At 44.2% G+C, this 21,188-nt stretch overlaps 1 pseudogene across 1 annotated transcript in view; it reads right to left on the reverse strand.

The window, feature by feature from the left end:
- Window positions 1-481: 481 nt before the first annotated feature.
- LOC311146262 (disco-interacting protein 2 homolog C-like) overlaps window positions 482-21,188 on the reverse strand; it is a 202,480-nt pseudogene continuing 181,773 nt past the window's right edge. Inside the window, exons 17-31 of the transcript in view lie at window positions 19,120-19,200; window positions 18,618-18,741; window positions 17,684-17,805; window positions 17,312-17,423; window positions 16,977-17,086; window positions 15,491-15,621; window positions 14,482-14,650; window positions 14,075-14,245; window positions 12,224-12,253; window positions 6,795-6,856; window positions 5,379-5,436; window positions 4,747-4,821; window positions 4,114-4,288; window positions 3,867-3,990; window positions 482-734 (exon numbers count right to left, since the gene is read on the reverse strand). The product of the transcript in view is annotated as a disco-interacting protein 2 homolog C-like (transcript). The remainder of the gene's footprint in view (window positions 735-3,866; window positions 3,991-4,113; window positions 4,289-4,746; window positions 4,822-5,378; window positions 5,437-6,794; window positions 6,857-12,223; window positions 12,254-14,074; window positions 14,246-14,481; window positions 14,651-15,490; window positions 15,622-16,976; window positions 17,087-17,311; window positions 17,424-17,683; window positions 17,806-18,617; window positions 18,742-19,119; window positions 19,201-21,188) is intronic.

A 21,188-nucleotide genomic window follows, 5' to 3' on the forward strand; every position in this document is an offset into this window, starting at 1 on the left:
CTCTCAAGAATCTGAACTAGACTGGGACTCAAGAATCTGAACTAGACTGGGACTCTCAAGAATCTGAACTAGACTGGGACTCTCAAGAATCTGAACTAGACTGGGACTCTCAAGAATCTGAACTAGACTGGGACTCTCAAGAATCTGAACTAGACTGGGACTCTCAAGAATCTGAACTAGACTGGGACTCAAGAATCTGAACTAGACTGGGACTCTCCTATCTCATCATCTACACATGGAGCTCCTCCCATTCTAATCCTACACTTCACTAACCCGTCACCTGCTCTTGCCAATTTTAGGTGCTTTTGTTTTTGAACTAGTAACAACATCACACAAAATCAGCGAGCGCCTGGGTCTAGGACTCACGTCCTCTCCTCATCTCTCTCACTGCTCTCAGAGACCAGAGGTCCTGCTGCATTGCACGGTCCGTCCATAAGGCCTTGTCTATGGTCTAGCAGGTCTACAGATGGCAGGCTATAGGCTACATGTTATAGGCCACGTATATGGGGTCCAGCTGGTCGGCCAGGAAGCCGTCACGGAGGTGCATTCTCTGCTTCTCTCCCCGAGAGTTGATGGGGATGACCCCAATGTCCACCACCACCACCACCCCCACGATCAGGTAGTGTTCCTCAAGAACCACGTTGGTCACCAGGGGAACAAGGTCCAGGGCCTCCTGCTCCGAACCATCCAACTCCACCACCACCACCAGGAGGTTGGTCCATGTGAACACCGCACTGAAACAACAAAGTACTTAGTCAAGAAGGCACTGAAACAACATACAGTACTTAGTCAACACCACAATGAAACAACAACATACAGTACTTAGTCAACACCACACTGAAACAACATAAAGTACTTAGTATGCCACACTGAAACAACAATATACAGTACTTAGTCAACACCACACTGAAACAACAAAGTACTTAGTCAACACCACACTGAAACAAAGTACTTAGTCAACACCACACTGAAACAACAACATACAGTAAGAGTAAGTACTTTGCATGTTGTAAGTACTTAGCTAGCTACTCACTCTGGCATTTCAACAAACACATTCAGTACAATACTTAGTTTATCTAGGGCATTTCAATTGGTCAACATTAACAATTTGAAATTGGACAAAATCAGCATGATATTTGAACAGAAAGGACATTTGTTTTGATAGAATGCCCATAGTGGTGAGCTACGCCATCCACCCACCAGAACTAGAAATCCTCAAGCTATTTTTCATGGTGCAGAAACACGGGACACAGGCAGAATGTTATTTAAAGTGCATTCAGAAAGTATTCAGACCCCTTGACTTTTTAAACATTTTGTTACGTTACAACCTTATTCTAAAATGGATTAAATCGTTTCCCCCCCCCCCCTCATCAATCTACACACAATACCCCATAATGACAAAGCAAAAACAGGGTTTTTAGACATATATATATATTTATTTTATTTTACATTTTAGTCATTTTAGTAGACGCTCTTATCCAGAGCGACTTACAGTTAGTGACTGCATACATTTTCATACTGGCCCCCCGTGGGAAACGAACCCACAACCCTGGCGTTGCAAGCGCCATGCTCTACCAACTGAGCTACAGGGGACAGAACGGAAATATCACATTTACATAAGTATTCAGACCCTTTAACTCAGTACTTTGTTAAAGTACCTTTAACAGCGATTTCAGCCTTGAGTCTTCTTCGGTATGACGCTACAAGCTTGGCACACCTGTACTTGGGGAGTTTCTCCCATTCTTCTCTGCAGATCCTCTCAAGCTCTGTCAGGTTGGATGGGGATCATTGCTGCACAGCTATTTTCAGGTCTCTCCAGAGATATTGGATTGGGTTCAAGTCCGGGCTCTGGCTGGGCCACTCAAGGACATTCAGAGACCTGTCCCGAAGCCACTCTTGCGTTGTCTTGGCTATGTGCTTAGGGTTGTTGTTCTGTTGTGGCTTCCGTCTGGCCACTCTACCATAAAGGCATGCACTGTCACCTGTGGGACCTTATATAGACAGGTGTGTGCCTTTCCAAATCATGTCAAATCAATTGAATTTACCACAAGTGGACTCCAATCAAGTTGTAGAAACATCTCAAGGATGATCAATGGAAACAGGATGCACCTGATCTCAATTTCGAGTGTCATAGCAAAGGGTCTGAACACTTATGTAAATAAGGTATCTGTTTTCACTTTGTCATTATGGGGTATTGTGTGTACAGTCGTGGTCAAAAGTTTTGAGAATGACACAAGTATTGGTCTTCACAAAGTTTGCGGCTTCAATGTTTTTAGATATTTTTGTCAGATGTTACTATGGTATACTGATGTATAATTACAAGCAAAGGCTTTTATTGACAATTACATTATGTTTATGCAAAGAGTCAATATTTGCAGTGTTGACCCTTCTTTTTCAAGACCTCTGCAATCCGCCCTGGCATGCTGTCAATTAACTTCTGGGCCACATCCTGACTGATGGCAGCCCATTCTTGCATAATCAATGCTTAGAGTTTGTCAGAATTTGTGGGTTTTTGTTTGTCCACCCGCCTCTTGATGATCGACCACAAGTTCTCAATGGGATTAAGGTCTGGGGAGTTTCCTGGCCATGCACCCAAAATTTCGATGTTTTGTTCCCCGAGTCACTTAGTTATCACTTTTGCCTTATGGCAAGGTGCTCCATCATGCTGGAAAAGGTATTGTTCGTCACCAAACTGTTCTTGGATGGTTGGGAGAAGTTGCTCTCGGAGGATGTGTTCGTACCATTCTTTATTCATGACTGTGTTCTTAGGCAAAATTGTGAGTGAGCCCACTCCCTTGGCTGAGAAGCAACCCCACACATGAATGGTCTCAGGATGCTTTACTGTTGGCATGACACAGGACTGATGGTAGTGCTCACCTTGTCTTCTCTGGACAAGCTTTTTTCCGGATGCCCCAAACAATCGGAAAGGGGATTCATCAGAGAAAATGACTTTACTCCAGTCCTCAGCAGTCCAATCCCTGTACCTTTTGCAGAATATCAGTCTGTCCCTGATGTTTTTCCTGGAGAGAAGTGGCTTCCTCGCTGCCCTTCTTGACACCAGGCCATCCTCCAAAAAGTATTCGCCTCACTGTGTGTGCAGATGCACTCACACCTGCCTGCTGCCATTCCTGAGCTGAATCAGCTGAATCAACCTTAGGAGACGGTCCTGGCGCTTGCTGGACTTTCTTGGGCGCCCTGAAGCCATCTTCACAACAATTTAATCTCTCTCCTTGAAGTTCTTGATTATCCGATAAATGGTTGATTTAGGTGCAATCTTACTAGCAGCAATATCCTTGCCTGTGAAGCCCTTTTTTGTGCAAAGCAATGATGACGGCACGTATTTCCTTGCAGGTAACCATGGTTAACAGAGGAAGAACAATGATTTCAAGCACCACCCTCCTTTTAAAGCTTCCAGTCTGTTATTCTAACTCAATCAGCATGACAGAGTGATCTCCAGCCTTGTCCTCGTCAACACTCTCACCTGTGTTAACGAGAGAATCACTGACATGATGTCAGCTGGTCCTTTTGTGGCAGGGGTGAAATGAGTGTAAATGTTTTTTTGGGATTATGTTCATTTTCATGGCAAAGAGGGACTTTGCAATTAATTGCAATTCATCTGATCACTCTTCATAACATTCTGGAGTATATGCAAATTGCCATCATAAAAACTGAGGCAGCAGACTTAGAGAAAATTAATATTTGTGTCATTCTCAAAACTTTTGACCACGACTGTAGACAGATGAGGATTTTTTATTTATTTAATCAATTTTAGAATAAGGTTGTGAAAATGTGAAAAAAAGTGAAGGGGTCTGAATACTTTCCGAATGCACTGTATGTAGCCTTATGAAATGAGTTACAGTTCTCACCATTCTGTGATGCTCTTGTGTGTCCTGATGACGGAGGTCTCAATGTCGATGGGGTGGTACCTCATTCCCCTCAGCTCCATAGCCTCATCCAGCGCCCCCACCACGTACAGGGCATCGTGTCGCTCTGCGCTCACAAACACACACACAGTTTCAAAAACTTCTGACAATGTATGTTGACCTCGCCAGTAAAACAGTGAAAGTATGCAGTAATAAGTACATTTGGTAGTGAAGGGAACAGTTAACGTACCCCCGCTGGCGTCGGTCAGTTCGGTCCTCCTGAGGAAGCCCAAGTAGCCGGTGCGGGTCCAGATTGTCTGTGTGTCTCCAAAGCTCAGACGGGAATTAAAGTGATCAGACTGCAGTGCCTCATCTCCATACACCGTGAAGTAGCCGCTGGCATTGTGTCCACTGCACACCCAGATCTGTGGACAGGACAGCAATTAGATGTTATTTGCTTTTCCATTGAGGACCACTTTTGAAACAAGTGTTTTAATGCTTTCACATGCTATCCTCTGGGGATCCAATGCACGTCTAGTTGGATTATTTTTACCCAAATCAACTCAGCACAACTCTGCTCTGGACTTCTATTGTAGTGCATCTGTCCACAGACCAATCCAGCGACAACTGTGTACTTTTAGACCAATTACACAACACTTACTGAACTTAGCATTAGACTGGATAAATCGAAGATATTAACGTGTGTGGAAGTTATGTGGACTGGCTTTTTAAGTACACAGAGAGACTATTGTAGTTTAGTCTAATGAGAGAGTACACATCCAATGAGGTATGACACTTAAAGTACAGAGATAGACTGTTTTGTAGCCTAATGTATTGTAGTTTGTATGGATTCTAATGCGAGAGTGATTATGTCTGAACCGACCTCTCCAAGATGCGAGTCTCCCAGCGGTCCCTTGGTCTCCGGGTTGGCGATGATAATTCGAACCCCAGGTAGAATCTGATGGCATTAAGGATGAGACGATTAGTGCATTCATCTCTCCACTCCTCTCTCCTTTCCACTCCTCTCTCTCTCTCCCTTCAGCGAGGCCCTTTATATAATTGATTTACCGCCGAGCCCTGAGTAGAGTGGACTGAAGTGGCCCACTCTCTCTCTCCTAGTATGTGGCCCAAATGGTACCCTAATTCTATATAGCGCCATTTGGGACGCAACCACAGACTGTGTAACAATGTTGCAAGAAATAAAAGCCTTATTATTGAGTGACAGACTGATCTTGATCTCCTGTCTGGTCCCTGTGAAACACAGAACAGAGCACAGCAGAGCAGAGCGCTGTCTGGCCCGGAGTTCACTTAACTCTCACCTACACTTCCTCAATTATAGGGACGGGTTGCTGTGGAAACTAACTACACGACTAGACTAATAAAGCACAGCACAGCACTAACAAACAGTTTACACTACAGTTTAGTCTCAGTGATTAAAAATACTTCAGTGTACAGTATGTCTATGTAAATGACTACCATTTGTTTATTCATTCACCAAGTCAGGCAGGGACTCACCTTTCCAGATTCCATGAGTGGTAAGCTGTGTGGAGACCCTCTCTCTACCAGACGAACCCTGTGAGGGAGGAAGTGAAGAGTTACTGGGCTGCTGAGTCAATACTGTGGTACCGTCCCAAATGGCACCCTATTCCCTATATAGTGCCCTACTTTTGACTAGAACCCTATGGTAATAGGGAGCCATTTGAGACACGCACTGTGAGTAAGCACGTCAACTGGCTTGCTCTCCTTATTGAGCACTCCTCAATAGATCACATTCTGAAACCTTTTATTTCACGTTTCATCAATGCAGCAGCTTTATACTACAAATGACAGTATACTGAACTTTCAACACAAACACAATAGCTACATCCCAGGGAGGACAGTGGTGGAGACTAAATAGCTACATCCCAGGGAGGACAGTGGTGGAGACTAAATAGCTACATCCCAGGGAGGACAGTGGTGGAGACTAAATAGCTACATCCCAGGGAGGACAGTGGTGGAGACTAAATAGCTACATCCCAGGGAGGACAGTGGTGGAGACTAAATTGACTGTCTAGAATCACACCGTGTGAGCTGTGGGGCCCAGTGTGCAGCATGTTGTTATGTGTCCCTGCCAGGGCTGGTGCCAGAACAAAATCAGTTGGACGGGCATTTGATTTCTATAAGGGGGCACGTTTTTTTAATGGGCCCTCTTATGTGTGCACGCGCACACGTTTTTTAAACACTATAACCGCTGGGCCTCGAGGGACCCCCGTTTAAGCTAATGAGCAGTCATTCTGACTGCAATATTCTAGCAGTGGAATTAATACATTTCATTTATGCTATCGCAAAAATAATTTGGTCTTAGGTAACATTAGAATGCGAAAACAAATGTATTTCAAATAAAACAAAAGCATTTTCATTTGTTTACTGTAGGATAAATGTAAAAAAATATATATATTATTATTATTAAGTGTTCAATCCCTATCCGCTGCAGGCTGGGGCCTATTGATCTGTTGATTGGGTGTGGGATGTTCTAGGGTGATACCCTACCCAGACCCACTGTTCTAACCCCGAGCCCTCTTTCTAATCTTAAAGTCAGCCGTTGGGACACACGTGTCACAAGGAATGTGTCTGGCTCCAACTTTTATGCACACAATGCAGTGAAACTATTCCACTGTAAATGGCCATTGCAGAGGTAATGGGTCTTCAATGTCATGTCAGCATGATCTAAGATATTGTTCTGGTTTGTGAGCAACATTTTGTTGGCATCCTTCTGATTCTGAATAGCTTATATTTATCATATGTAGGCCACTGACAGATGATATACTATAACAAATTCACCACCAACTTGATTTACTATAGCTGTTTTAAAATAATTGATGATAACACAGTTAAACATGGACTTATTCAACAAATGATCAAAAGGATGTTCTGATAGGAGCATGCCCTTACCTGTCGTGCCTCAGTGCCCTCATGTCCACATACACAGTAGTTGGGTCTGGTCCTGAAGTACCCTGCAGAATGACAACATGCCAGGGTTAGTGTCCGAGCTAGGATGTCGGTTACACTACATTACCACTAACACAGCACTATCTAGATGCTACTAGCACTAGCATTTTAGTGGGCAACAAAAAGCCTACAGTTCACACTGGTTGCGAATGGAAGCTTTGAGACAAGTCCAACAAACAATACAATGACGAAACTATTCTAGAAAAGATTAATACTGGGCTACTAGCTACAACACTCAGACTGAGATCACGGTGGTGGAGGAGAACAGTGAGGAAGCATGAAGACATTAAAACTCAACCAAAAGAACAGGACAGAGCAGAAGTCAAATGACAAAGTGCATCACAAAACAGTCAGAGGTCAGATCCAGTATGATCCACATCATGCAAACAGAAAGAAGCCACAAAACTAAACAAAAAAATATTTTGTTTAAGAGGAAAGGTAGGGAGGGAGGGAGGGAGATGTGAAATCCACTGAGGGAGGAGAAGAGAATACATGGCCAGATGGAAGGAGCAAGAGAATTGAGTGGAGGTGGGCATGGTGATATACTGAATCATGTCTGAATGACACTTCAAATACATGAGCATACACAATCTGTATTTGTCCCTTTCAATAACGTAGAAGGCTTTAAAACCTGGTAGTTCAGTAGAGGCTTGACTGGCCAGACACGAGAGTCAAAGCCCACAGTAGAAAACCCACAGACAGACAAAACAACCTAATGTCAACATACATTACACCAGGCACATAGGCACCAACTTCAACAGTAGTGTGTGTGTGTGTGGTAGCAACAGTATATTTCTATCTAATAGGTTAGTGAACACCTAAAAAACTAATTGGAAGAATAAAGAGAAAAGTGCAAACAATCGCAGAATCTAATTTGCATTTACTTGATTCCACTCTTCCCCAGCCTAGCTCTTGTCCAAGGCGTTACGTGCGGCTTGCTGATGCTGAGCCTTCCTCAACGCACTGGACCAGAGCTATCCCCAATCCAGCCCCCTCCCCAGGCAGATTGTGTTACACCCGTGATTCAGTAGCATGTATTAATAGCGTGGCTAAGGCTTTGGCAGAGGAAGCAGCACCACCCAACACCCGCCACCATAGCAGAGACAACCATAGAGCTGCACATGCTAGACTGATTCAGCCCAGCCAGACAGCCAGCCATAGAGCTACACATGCTAGACTGATTCAGCCCAGCCAGACAGCCAGCCATAGAGCTACACATGCTAGATACTGCTCCAGCCCAGAGCGCAAGGCATCATCATAAAGCAGTATGGCAGTCACTCAAATAATATAGTCACTCCAAACGTCACTACAGTCACTCCAAACTATTCCCAGTCCTACTAATGTAGGACAATACTACAATACTTCTTATACAGCAAATACTGCAATCATACTACTACTAAACTTGTTCAGATGTGCTTTAGCCAACTATACTGAACAAAAAATATAAACGCAACATGCAACAATTTAAAAGATTTTACTGAGTTACAGTTCATATAAGGAAATCAGTCAATTTAAATAAATAAATTAGGCCCTAATCTATGGATTTCACATGACTTAGAATATAGATACAGTGAGGGAAAAAAGTATTTGATCCCCTGCTGATTTTGTACGTTTGCCCACTGACAAAGAAAAGATCAGTCTATAATTTTAATGGTAGGTTTATTTGAACAGTGAGAGACAGAATAACAACAAAAAAATCCAGAAAAACGCATGTCAAAAATGTTATAAATTGATTTGCATTTTAATGAGGGAAATAAGTATTTGACCCCCTCTCAATCAGAAAGATTTCTGGCTTCCAGGTGTCTTTTATACAGGTAACGAGCTGAGATTAGGAGCACACTCTTAAAGGGAGTGCTCCTAATCTCAGTTTGTTACCTGTATAAAAGACACCTGTCCACAGAAGCAATCAATCAATCAGATTCCAAACTCTCCACCATGGCCAAGACCAAAGAGCTCTCCAAGGATGTCAGGGAGAAGATTGTAGACCTACACAAGGCTGGAATGGGCTACAAGACCATCGCCAAGCAGCTTGGTGAGAAGGTGAACACAGTTGGTGTGATTATTCGCAAATGGAAGAAACACAAAATAACTGTCAATCTCCCTCGGCCTGGGGCTCCATGCAAGATCTCACCTCGTGGAGTTGCAATGATCATGAGAACGGTGAGGAATCAGCCCAGAACTACACGGGAGGATCTTGTCAATGATCTCAAGGCAGCTGGGACCATAGTCACCAAGAAAACAATTGGTAACACACTACGCCGTGAAGGACTGAAACCCTGCAGCGCCCGCAAGGTCCCACTGCTCAAGAAAGCACATATACAGGCCCGTCTGAAGTTTGCCAATGAACATCTGAATGATTCAGAGGAGAACTGGGTGAAAGTGTTGTGGTCAGATGAGACCAAAATCAAGCTCTTTGGCATCAACTCAACTCGCTGTGTTTGGAGGAGGAGGAATGCTGCCTATGACCCCAAGAACACCATCCCCACCGTCAAACATGGAGGTGGAAACATTATGCTTTGGGGGTGTTTTTCTGCTAAGGGGACAGGACAACTTCACTGCATCAAAGGGATGATGGACGTGGCCATGTACCGTCAAATCTTGGGTGAGAACCTCCTTCCCTCAGCCAGGGCATTGAAAATGGGTCGTGGATGGATGGGTAATTCCAGCATGACAATGACCCAAAACACACGGCCAAGGCAACAAAGGAGTGGCTCAAGAAGAAGCACATTAAGGTCCTGGAGTGGCCTATCCAGTCTCCAGAAAATCTGTGGAGGGAGCTGGAGGTTCGAGTTGCCAAATGTCAGCCTCAAAACTATTAATGACTTGGAGAAGATCTGCAAAGAGGAGTGGAAAAAAATCCCTCCTTAGATGTGTGCAAACCTGGTGGCCAACTACAAGAAACGTCTGATCTCTGTGATTGCCAACAAGGGTTTTGCCACCAAGTACTAAGTCATGTTTTGCAGAGGGGTCAAATACTTATTTCCCTCATTAAAATGCAAATCAATTTATAACATTTTTGACATGCGTTTTTCAGGATTTTTTTGTTGTTATTCTGTCTCTCACTGTTCAAATAAACCTACCATTATGTCTTTGTCAGTGGGCAAACGTACAAAATCAGCAGGGGATCAAATACATTTTTTCCCCTCACTGTATGCATCTGTTGGTCACAGATAACTTTTTTTTTAAAGGTAGGGACGTGGATCAGAAAACCAGTCAGTATCTGGTGTGACCACCATTTGCCTCATGCAGCGCGACATCTCCTTCGCATGGAGTTGATCAGGCGGTTGATTGTGGCCTGTTGAATGTTGTCCCACTCCTCTTCAATGGCTGTGCGAAGTTGCTGGATATTGGTGGGAACTGGAACACACTGTCGTACACATCGATCCAGAGCATCCCAAAAATGCTCAATGGGTGATACGTCTGGTGAGTATGCAGGCCATGGAAGAACTGGGACATTTTCAGCTTCCAGGAATTGTGTACAGATTCTTGTGACATGGGGCTGTGCATTATCATGCTGAAACATGAGGTGATGGTGGCGGATGAATGGCACGACAATGGGCCTCCGGATCACATCACGGTATCTCTGTGCATTCAAATTGCCATCAATTAAATGCAATTGTGTCCATTGTCCATAGCTTATGCCTGCCCATACCATAACCCCACCGCCACCATGGGGCACTTTGTTCACAACGTTGACATCAGCAAACCGCTCGACCACACGGCTCCTTACATGTGGTCTGTGGTTGTGAGGCCGGTTGGACATACTGCCAAATTCTCTAAAACAACGTTGGAGGCGGCTTATGGTTGAGAAATGAACATTCAGTTTTCTGGCAACAGCTATGTTGGACATTCCTGCAGTCAGCGTTCCCAATTGCACGCTCCCTCAAAACTTGAGACATCTGTGGCATTGTGTTGTGTGACAAAACTGCACATTTTAGAGTGTCCTTTTATTCTCCCCAGCACAAGGTGCACCTGTGTAATGATCATGTTGTTTAATCAGCTTATTGATATGCCACACCTGTCAGGTGGATGGATTATCTTGGAAAAGGAGAAATGCTCACTAACAGGGATGTAAACAAATTTGTGCACAAAGTTTGAGAAAAATAAGCCTTTTGTGCGTATAGAAAATTCCCGGGATCTTTTATTTCAGCTCATGAAACATGGGACGAACACTTTACATGTTGCGTTTATATTTTTGTTCAGTGTACATGGCAGTACAATACTAGTTAGAAGAGTTGGCTAAAGCACATACCGATCTGGACCGGGCTAGTACTACACTACAATAATTCCACAAGGCTAGAGTCGAATGGTGTTGTTTAACATGCAGTTCCTCCGTAGTTAAGAAGTTATCTCCCCTCTGGGTCTCAGACAGACAGACCCTTAAATCAGGGTTTCTCAACCCTCTCCTCGGGCCCCCACAGACTTTTCACATGTTTGCTTTAACCCTAAACTGGCACACCTGATTCAATTAGTCAAAGGCTTGATGATTAGTTGACTAATTCAATCAGGTTTGCCAGTTTAGGGTTAAAACAAAAACGTGAAATGTCTGAGGGGGCCCAAGGAGAGGGTTGGGAAACCCTGCCTTTATGTGTACTAAGGAGAAGCAGTCCGAATGAGCTGTGGCAGTATCTATCCCAGGACAAACTAGAGGCCATTACTGATATGACCACACTTGACAAGTTGCCCCAGCACAGGTTAATGTTTCTGTCCTGCAGAGTTTTAATATTAAAGAGCTGACCTTTTCTAAGTGTCTCAGATGGCACCTTTAGACAGTAGAACATGGGTAGGCAACCCTGGTCCTGGAGTGCAGCAGCACTTCATGTTTTTAATTTAACCTACCTGGAAGACCAGTTGTGTTGAATTTAGGCAATCACTGAACTAATCAAATTAGCTCAGTAGGTCTGGTGTGGTGCCTAGCTGGGACAAAATCCTGCAGTACCTGCGGCACTCCAGGAACAGTGTTGCCTACCCCTGCAGTAGAACATCTTGCTGTTACACATATATTCCTATATATTGCACTACTTTTGACCAGAGCCCATTGTGGCCTGGTCAAAAGTAGTGTGCTATAGGGAATAGGGTGCCATTTGGGACTCTCCAGAATGGCCACAGTTCCCTTTTCCTATCCAATTAAATGTGTCAACATCACCATACAGTGAAGCTCGCAATCAAACCCCTGTGAGCACAGTCTTTCTCTTACAAATCCTGACCCCTCATAAGCGACTAAGGAGCCTTGACCATAGCTGTGTCTGGCTATGCTACTGGCCCTGTCCTCTACCCGGTACCTCCTGCCTTGTCCACCCTATCCCTCCTGTCCCCTGCCCGCTTGCAACACCTGATGAAGAGGGTGATTAGGGAACATGGAAATCCCCTACCTGGTCAGCAAGCTTCCCCAGCCTGTGAGGCTATAGCAGCAGCCGGAGGAGGAGAGTGAGGAGGAGGTAGGAAGGAAGGAGAAATTAGGGGGTGGAGGGAGGGGGGGTGAAGACAAAACCAAGTATGAGATATGTGGGTGGGGTTATGCAAAAAAACATGGGGGGGGGGGGGACAAAAATGTCAAATATAGAAATGGAAAACATGTTTTTTTTGAGAAGCAGTCTTAACTAATAAGAAGTTACGTTACGAACTAAGCTTATTAATGTTAGCCAATAGATCAATGTTAGGTTAGAACATTTGGGGACATTTAAAATACAATAACTGTTACATGATTACATCCATGTATACTCAAGTTAAGAAGCATGCCTCAGAGGTAGCCTAATACCTTATTTACAAAAAAAATTATAAGAGAGAAAATCTATACATGTTAAATAATTGTGATATAATACAACAAACATTTTCAACATGCTTCTCGATTGGGCTTTTTATCGATCTATTCAGATTTCATTGGTTGATTGAACAGATAATGTACACCCTGAAACAGGTGCAAATGGTATACTTATCTCTATCTCATTGACATTAGAATAGTAAAGCTTACAATTTGATATAATTAAAATAATAAAGCTTGCAAAATAAGTTGAATCATGTAAAAGAATGAGCAGCCCAAAATGAAAGCATGACATAGCAGCATGTGTAATGCTTATGGACAGCTGAGCTCCAGAGACATAGGGTACGTCCCAAATGGCACTCTATTCCCTATATAGTGCACGACCTTTGACCAGGGCCCATAGTCGTGCACTATTTAGGTAATAGGGTGCCATTTGGGACGCGCTGGGCTATGTCTGGTAATTGTTTGTTTTGATGAAAAGCAGAGGGCAGAGAGAGTGAGATATGTAGAGGATATCTATGCATGTTGGCTTTTTATCCTGTAAACCCTGATAGGAGGATATTACTGTAGGCCCTATAGGGCCTAGGGCCTGTAGAAAATCTCAACACTCCAAGCTGCAGATAAAATCTCAGACATCTCCATTTTCAGCTAGATCAGCTAGCATTATCGTACAACCCACTTGATGCATCCCAAATGGCACCCTATTCCCTATATAGTGCACTACTTTTGACCCTATGGGCCCTGTGTATATAAGTGTAGAGAAACAAGGAATACCCCAAGTCAAAACCCAATTTCTTTTTGCCTGCATCTTGACCAGATGTAGAGAAGACTTATCTTGTTTCGAAGGTATCATGTTTCTCATCAGAACCGCATGGCTGTGTGTGTAGGCTCACAGAGAATACTGTTGCTTCCCAGGTTAAGTCACACAAATACAGACTAATGACTATACTCCATTAAATTACATCCGATTAATCTCTCCCACCCCAAAAAACAAACAAACCGTAATGCAACTAGGGAGTTAACATTAAGTCTCTAAATAAAACAAACACAACTAATTTCCAACTTGAGGAAAAGGCTTTGCAAACGATACTGGAGCAGAGAGAATGACAACAAGAAACAGCAGCACGCCCTTCAACTAACACAAGACCACTGCAGAGCCACAATAGACACCCACTGGCTAACATGTATCAAAGAGCATGTTGTCTACTGTGGGTAGAAACATTGGTAATATGATCCATTAAATGTGGGATGCATCGACATCACCAGCGTGCTGGAGTTTCTTTTTATTCAGTCTATCAGAGTTCCACTGGCGACAGAGTGGGGGACAGACAGAGATGGTACCCAGAGACTCATTGTCAAATACTGAGCTTAGTAAGAGTTGCACATTTGATACAACTTTTTGAGGGACAGAGAGGACATGGGGTTTGTGGACTAGAGGAGAGGAGGAAGGTACTGACTGTACCTGCAGACAGATGGCCAGGTTGACTCTGCAGCCGAACGAGGTGCTGACTGCTCGTGGGTGGAGGCCCAGGTCTTTGAAGAGCTTGGAGAAGGACTGAGTCAGAGCTATCCTGGGTCTCTCCTCCGCCACCACCACACACGTCCTCACCCGCGACAGGTCCAGGCCTCGAGACTGATGGAGAGGGTGAGGGACAAAACAAAATGCATTAAACTGGACAAACCAGAATTAACCAGGCTGGATGAGTCTGGGCTGATGGACTAGATTGTAATCAAGCGGTCAATTAATCAATCAATAAGGCAATCAATCAATATTTTTACATTAGCAGTTGTCACAAAGTGTTTTACTCTCAGATTATTTGATCTTATCTAAGTATCATTGTTGTGGTGATTTGGCAGATGGACACTTACCTTGAGTGAGTCGGTCTGCAGGCCCAGGCCCTTGGTGCACAGCTCCATGACGCTGTAGGAGCAGAAGGTGTCCCTGACCTTGTATTGGCTGACAGCCAGCAGCCACAGAGCAGGGTTCACCTCCAACTCTGAAGGTGGAATCAGGATGGACTGGTGGCCAGAGTACACACTACAAAGTACACACAAGAGACAGAAAATATAAGCATACAAGTACACACTGCACACACACAGAGTGAGTACACACTACACACACAGAGTGAGTACACACTACACACAGGAGATGGAAACTGAGTTCTACACTGAGTTCTACATAGCCTGTGTGCACATAAACTTAACATAAAAACTTGACACTCTTCACACCAGTAACATGAGCCATTATGTACTTCCGACCACTACCAATCTAAACAACACACTTCACTACAGTATGTGTTCAGTGGCTCCATTTACAATGCAGGCCAGTGCCATATCATCAAGGCCGAACCAACCTCTGTAGTGCAGCTAGCTAGTAGCTAGTGCATTATACACAGTATAACAACTACGGCTAGCTTTGCATAGGCATCAATCAGAAACACTCCCAATCTGAAACACACGCCTGGCATATGAAACAGCTTTGTTCTTCAGCAAAGTCCTGGTTTTTGGACAGCACCCCACTGATCATATTTCCATATGAAGATTTGACAAGTTGAGTGATGACATGCTAGAGAGAGAGAGCTTCCACTGGGAAGGCGATTAGAGAGAGGGCCAGTGGAGAGTGGAGCAAAGCAGAGTGTTGTTACATCATCACAAGGAGACGGACAGCGGGCTAGGCTAAACACAGCAGAATAATGCATAAGGCTGCATTGGGTCTCCCCCCCTCCACCCAGGGTGAACATAGCAGGGTTTCTTCAGATCAGAGAGGTACAGGGGTAGCTGTGTGTGTGTAGGTAGTTGGGTACAGAAGTGCGTGGACACAGCACAGCCAGATGGACGTGTGACATGTTAGGAGGGTCCATCTCTCTCTCTGTCTCACCTGCAAAGGCACCAGATGACGAATCCCAGGCCGCAGTAGGGGTCCAGGCAGATAGCCACCTCACGGGAGGGGTACAGCTCACACTGCAGCTTGATAGAACGGCAGAAGGCACTGGTGGCAGTGTGAGACATCTACAAAGTCGGGATGACAAGAACAAACACATACAGATTACAAATATAGTTTTATCATTCTACTTGGCTATAGTTGGGTCCTAGCCAATCGCTGTCCTTGTCAAGCCAAACATGACAACCAGTGACAAGGAGTTGGCATGATGGCACAAACAGACTGGTGCTCTGGCTAACTTGGCTACATCACAAAACCAACAAATACAGCCTACATATTGGTATCATTTCTACCCATGCTGTCATCACATGCTCTTTACTAAACAATAGCCATGTAAACAAATGAAGTACAACAGGACTGTGTTTCAGTCATTCATTAAAAAAAGCTTTGTTTAGAGTTTCAATTGAACCGCATCAGAATTAGCAAACGCATTCCAGAAAACAATTCATGCAAATATTCTCATGAGCTGCTACTGTGAGTACCACTGCCTGAATCCTTGATCTTAATGAATGAATCAGTTAATGGCAAAACAATGCCTCAACAAGCGGCTGTATATACGGTGGGTTAACGCTGTCAAAACTGTGTGTGTGTGTGTGTCTCCTCTCCAGTAAGCTGTTATTGTCCCATTATTAAACAACAGTAGTTCCACTCCAGCCTGAGACCTTGTTTAAGTGGCATGCAATTCCATCTGTATCCCAAATGCACCCTATTCACTATATAGTGCTCTACTTTTTCAGGGTTTTGTTATGGTAATCAGTGTACAGCACCAAATACATTGTTATTTAGCATGGCTGAACATTCCAACATCCCAAAGAGGGCATTTTGTTTTAGTAACCTACATAAGAGAGCCCCACACACCACAACAATCCTCCCCCACCACCTAAGGCAACATTATTCTTCAATGTGTTTATAGCAGGACGAGGAACAGAATAGACAATCGCCTCTTGGTGAAGATCAATACTCGCTTACAAAACAGGGAGAAAATCAACTAAGCCTTCGTCCACTGAGGAACTGATAGCAAATGGCTTCCCTTATTGACCAGTGAAAATATACATCTTTCACAAGATGCTTTTTCACTGGATTTCCTACTGAGCTTCGTCAGGCAGACAAAGGTTTCAACAAGGCCAGATTAACTGTGAACAAGACCTGTCATTGTATGGGGTTGGATCTGTGGCGCCAGGGAGAATAGTCATTCTGAGTGAGCACTGTAAAGTACAGTGAGAGATTCAGCTAATCATCCACAGCAGAGGAGGTCTGGGATCAATAACTGCTTTCATGTTTTTAAAATGTCACCACTATCTTTTCACTCAGATGATCACGTTCAAGTTTATGTAGCACAGCTTGTTCCTGTTTCACTTCATATGCTTTTAGAGATATCGGCCTCCCTGATAGGAGAACCACATTCTGGTTAGAAGTGGTTTACCTTCACTCCTGCTAGCATCCCTGTGGTGGACACACTGAAGTCCAGGTAGGCCAGTGTGTCTGGATTGGAGGGCTTGTACAATAGAGGAGGCTTCTTCTTTGGCAAATCATCTAGAGGAGAGAGAGAAAGGACAAGACCACTTATCACCAATACAGTTATAAATAGATGATCGATTGGTCGCAAGATCTTTGCATCGGTGTCAGTTGTAAAGAAGTTGTGAGGAAAAACAAGTATTTCTTAAGACCGCACTTCTTCCAGAGCCTCTGGCTGAGGTGGGTAATGGATTCTCTCTGACTGAGGTAAGTGATGCAGTGTGGGTAAATGTAGTATCTTACCTGTGTCCAGGACAGGAGGCCAGGTCCTGACGTCCACTGCTGCCGACGCCTCCTTCGACCTCAGCAATTTACAGATCACCGCTGTGGTCATCATACACGCCGAGCGGCTCACCTGGGGGCATCCACACACGTCAGGAAAAACACACACGTTGAGACACAAACCTGTTAAGACACCCAAGCACACACATTGTAAAATGATCCAGAAAGAAATGCCCTAGGAGTTTGAGAAGGGAAACTCTGTCGCTTTGAGGATCCCGCTCTAATATCACCTCCTACGCGGTGCGTCTCCTTCTACATTTTCATTTCCCTTCTCCGAATGAAGGTCAGATGTGATGCGACGACTTGATACATGGATGTCAACGAGGCACTTACCTCTACGATCATCTTCACCGTGGGCAGAGTGGTGGCGATGTTCTGGGGGTGCGGAGGTCGCACGGTGATTGGCACACAGCCCGCGTACAGGCACCCGTAGAACGCTGCGATCAGGTCAATCCCTGCAGAGAGAGAGAGAGAGAGAGAGAGAGAGAGAGAGAGCGAGAGAGCGAGAGAAATATGAGTATCCATCCCTCCGTCCATGAGACCCAGTGCTGAATCGGAGCCAGCTTCCAGACAGACAGCTGCACTCTCAGGACCAGGTGTAGTATTGAGCTAGCTGTCTCAGGGACAGTTAATTGAATCGCTCTCTCAGGCAATCACCCGTGTCAAGATTTGTCCTGCTTGACTGAGTTTCTTCATTATAGACCTATGGTTCACTCTAAATGCTTGAATGTCTCTGGCTCCCAAATACTGAAGGAGTTCCAAATTAGAGTTCTACCCTTTAAAACTTGGAACATCCAGTCCCGTCTCTCGCCAAAGGCCTTCAAAATGGATTTGTTTGCATCACACTGTGTGTGCCATTAAAGATCAGCACAATCTTGTTGGAAGTACTATTCGATCATAGTGGGATGTGGCTCAGGCCCTCTTGTCTTGTCAACACTGAATGCTTCTAGGTTGATGAATGATAATAAAAGGAAACAGAACCAATCCCATTTGCGCGCCAGTTGGGTATAAATATTTTGATGTTTTTTATTGTCGCGACACATGATGGGACGGGAATCCTAGCTTAGTTTATCAACGCTAATTTATGCTGTATGGATGAGGCAGGCACCAGGTAGCCTAGCGGTTAGCGTGTTGAGCCACTAACCGAAAGGTGGGAACGGACAGGGACATGTTAATGTGATGCACAGTAAATGACAACACACATGACTGGTGGTGATAAACCCAGTGAGAGACATGTAATGTGTGTGTGTTTGTGCACCAGACGTACCAGGGGGGTAGACGAGCGCAACGTGTTCCCCGTCCTGCAGGTGTCCTCGTTCCGCCAGCATGGTAGCAATCTTCTCTGCTCTCTTATGCAACTGGACACATGACAGCGAGCTGGCTATTGTCCCCTGTGGTCACACACACACGAAAACACACACACACACACACACACACATACATACACACACACAAAGAAAGAGTGACAGAGAGAAACAGAGACGGAGAGAGAAACAGAGAGAGAAACAGAGCGAGAGAAACAGAGAGAGACAGAGAGACATAAATACAGTGTCATGCAAAACTGCTGAATCAATACTAGAAAGCAAGAAAATTATGATTTACAGTCAACATTTTCAATAGGTCTTTGATAAGGCTACTTCAGATAAAATCATGATGGGTCTCACTAACAACCGGCAACAAAGCCAACTATTTCAGTTGCTACTGCCATGTTTACAAAACATGTTAGGAGTCAGATGTGAACAATCACAATAGAGCCAGACCACACCTACCCTTGAGTTGAGCAGTGTGTAAAGCACATGGTCCGGAGTGGTCTGGGCCCTCCATTGTAACACTTCGGAGAGAAAGAGGAACTAAAAAAAATACAAAGAAAGAGAAAATAAAATAAGCCTCCAGCTGGATGTCCAGGTCACACTGAGGGGTCATTCTTTCTCGGTGTTAAAATCAGACAGGAGGACAACCAGGTGTGTTACAAATCGCAACCTATTCCCTATTTATAGTGCACTACGTTTGACCAGGGCATGCATAGGGCTTTGGTAAAAAGTAGTGCACTATATAGGGAATAGGGTACCATTTCAGCCTAGGAGAAAGGTACAGTAATTAAAACCCTGAGTGCCAGTGGTTAAAACTTGTCTGCCATTTCACAAAACCTGTTAGCCTATTGAGGAGAAGATGTTACAGTCCTTTTCATATTAGAAGGTGACACGCGGAGTTCTTAATAAAACATATCATTCTTGTAGCACAATGAACTGCGCTTATAATATTTCAACACTGAGGGCAGTGATTCAGTTGCTGAGAGAGAGAGCGAGACAGAGAGAGAAAGATAGAGGTGAAGAGAAAGGGTAGCCAGCACGCATAACACATGAGCTCCATATTGGTGCAGCAGATATAAAACATAGTGTGAGAAATAAAAGAAGGGGCCAAGTGTCTCAGCTAATGAATATTTCAAAGTTTCATCCGTGAGGAGTAAATAGCGTGGTGTAATTCATGCCTATTGCAGTTTGGTTCTGTGGGAGGCACAGAGCAGGACAGTTTGGAGTCTTTGTGTAATATTGCCTGTCTTCAGGCCTGCTTTTATAGTGATTAATTAGAAATTCAATATGCACTGTTTTATTCCACCGGGTCCAACTGCTACAGATAGAAGATCACAGACAACAGGACTTACTACGCTGCTCTGAACACCAGATGTGGGTCCCAAACTGGCACCCTATGCCCTTTATATTGGACTACTTTTGAATTAGTGCACTATATAAGGAAAATAGGGTGCCATTTGGGACACACACATGACTTACAGTACTTTGCTGCTCTGAACACCAGGGCCTCAGCAGAATCTACCCACCACCAATCTTAGCATGTGTGTCTAGTTTTTGTTTTTTATGCTGTGAAAATTAGAGCTGTTGAAAGTGTTTTGTTTTACACTAGGGCTCTTGCCATTAAGTAGGGACAGATGTTGTCCTGTTGAAACACAGTCATTTGATATTTCCTGTCTAATTCCATAGGAAGCCCTGTTTTCAACAGACACACAGAACAGACTTCTTCCTGTGAACCCACGGCTGCTTTCCAAATTGCACCCTATTCCATATATAGTGTACTACTTTTGACCAGGGCACATAGGGCTCTGGTCAAAAGTAGTGCACTACATGTGAGGGCTGCCTGAGACTAAGTGAAATCCCTCTCTGCACTCAAACAAACATTAAGACAGGAACTTATTCCAGTCTGCCAACGCCTCAACAACATTAGGAAAATATGAACACTTTCCTGATGAAAACATCATTCAGGCACTTGCCATAAGCCCTATGGATAATTTAGTAAAACCAATGTATTCTGTTTCATCTCTGGTCACAGGAAACGGTCCCACTACTGTAGAGTAAGCTACATATCTCTGGATCAGTAGGAGAGCGAGAGGCCCAAGCTTCATCCCAATTGGCACCCTATTCGGTATATAGTGCACAACATTTGACAAGAACCTATAGGGTTCTGTAGTGCTCTACATAGGGAATAGGGTGTCATTTGGGATGCAAACCCGGTATTGTCAGAGCTGCGACAACTAGAAGACAGAGACTGATAGAAAGGGCTGAGCTTTGTATTGAACTGTGACGGCCCACCCTCTCCTCTGAGATTCCTCCAGTGCTCCAGTGAAGCCTGAGCCATTCGCTCAGTACAGAATAGTACAAAGACCTTTTGTCTTTAATCAGCCCAGGCAGTCAGTGTCTGTCTGTGACTCAGATTCCAGGTCCTAGATTAGAATCAGCAGAGAAGAGCTTCATTTGTTAGTTAAAAGAGTCTGTGACTCCAGAGTTTAAGAGTGTTAGTCTTCAGTGTTATGTGACGAGGTGGTCAG

This window comes from Coregonus lavaretus (assembly GCF_964263955.1).
Source record: "Coregonus lavaretus genome assembly, chromosome: 19".
NCBI lineage: Eukaryota > Metazoa > Chordata > Actinopteri > Salmoniformes > Salmonidae > Coregonus > Coregonus lavaretus.